Genomic DNA, 2,031 nt, shown 5'->3' with positions numbered 1-2,031 from the left:
ATTCAAAAATAAAAACATCATCGTTTTCTCAAAATCACATAAAGCCATATTATAACATCGACTGAGATAAAGAATAAAATGAAATATTAAAAACACGATGTATCTCGCTGCATTGCGCGAGTACGCTTCTAGTATTTAAAATAGATGTTTATCTTGTATTTGATTATGTTTATCTGCAGTAAGTTACACGAATATAAAAATGGAGTTTTAATAAGCTGTACTTACGTAAAATTACTTGTAAGCTTGAATTTTGAGTAATATGCATCAATAAACAGTAGTTCATGCATAAAAAATGGGTTTTAAGAGTTTTTGTCAAATGTTTTACTAGAAGGGTCTCGTGCAATGCATCGAAACATATTTCGATTTTAATGTTTTGTTTTATTCTTTTTTTATGTCGATAATACGGTTTTATATTTTACGAAAGCGATGATGTCTTTATTTTTTGAATAAAATATAAATTTAAAGATATCATAAAATTGTGAAAAAAAATATATATCGATATTAGTATCAAATTAACTATTTAAAAGTTCTTATTTTTTGTGTAATTTTTTTAATTCAATTTTTTTTATTATACTTTATTTTAGGTTTAGTATCGATGTAATTTATTTTTGATTTAATAATACAGTTTTTTATAAATATAATAATTAAACATTTGGTTAGAACTCAATGATTATCTTAATTATATTTTAGATTTTCTATATTTAAAATGAATGTTTATCCTATATTTGATTATGTTTATCTGCCGTTAGTTATTTAAAAATAGAGATTTAATAAGTTGTACTTACGCACAATCTACTTGTAATCTTGAGTTTAAATCATATGCATTAAAAACAGTACTTTACGCATAAAAAGTAGTTTTTAAGAGTTTTTGTCAAATGTTTTATAATATAGTATAGATATAGATAATATAGATATTATATTATTAAAGATTTTTTAATTATATTATTACATTTACATGTTACTAATTTTTCAAGTAATTTCTTTTTGGCTATTTTATATTTAATTTATCATTTAGTTTTATCAAATGTAATTTGTTCATCAACTATCTTATCAATTAGTTTGTCAAACATAACTTAATTATGTTTAATAAAAATTATTTGATAAGTTAGTTGAAAAACATAAAATGAATAAAAATAACACGTAAAGAAATTAGTAAACTTTAATATTTCATAATATCTTTAAAATATTTCACGAATAGTATAATATGTTAGTTAATACAAACAAGTTGATAAAAACAATTAAATCTATACATATAATAAATAAGTAACTGGTGTGACACATGTTATCTTTTAGTGAGCCGATTTTATTGTTTTTCCGCCTAAACATGTATCTAGACACAATTTATATTGATGTTGATCATCTCTCTCAGTAATTTGATGATAATCCCTTTTTCCTTCCACGTTGTATTTGTGTTTCTGTATTTTCAGTTCCAGCGATCATCACTGAGTATGTTCAGTGATCGCTGAAGAACTTGCATTATAAATTCTTCAGAGACAACAATACTTCAAGAAGACAACATTCACACCAAAGAACCTTCAGCGAACGTCGAAGACTGAAACTTAAGATTAGAGACTGGCGAGTGCGTGATCTGAAGCGGTATTCAGTGATTACAAGCCTGACTACATATGTGTGAAGACTGCTCTAGCTTCAGCGAATGATGATGAGACCTCCAGGTTATTCCAGCATTCAGCGATCAAAGGAAGCTTGCTTAGCACGATTGTTGTTGTCTTGTCCTTATGCACACAAAGGACAAACCCATACCCTTGCAAAAGTTAGTACAGTACGGAGCCGATTAGTCGACTTTTTGTCCACCAACTTTAGGCAAGGATGTCTGTTCAAAAATAGTGTTTTTGTACTATTCACTACAACAAAGGACAAGCCTTCCTCTTAAGGCTTGACACGCACTCTAAACCTACCATATTGCATTAAATGTTCATTTAATGCACTGGGTATAAATAGAAGTGTTTCTTCTCCATGCAGAGTGCGCGCATCTCTCTGCTATCCTATTCTTACTTCAAGCATCTTCTAGCT

Source organism: Cynara cardunculus (genome assembly GCF_001531365.2).
Source record: "Cynara cardunculus var. scolymus isolate 2C chromosome LG 2, CcrdV1, whole genome shotgun sequence".
Classification (NCBI taxonomy): domain Eukaryota; kingdom Viridiplantae; phylum Streptophyta; class Magnoliopsida; order Asterales; family Asteraceae; genus Cynara; species Cynara cardunculus.
Note: the sequence above shows the minus strand (reverse complement) of the source record.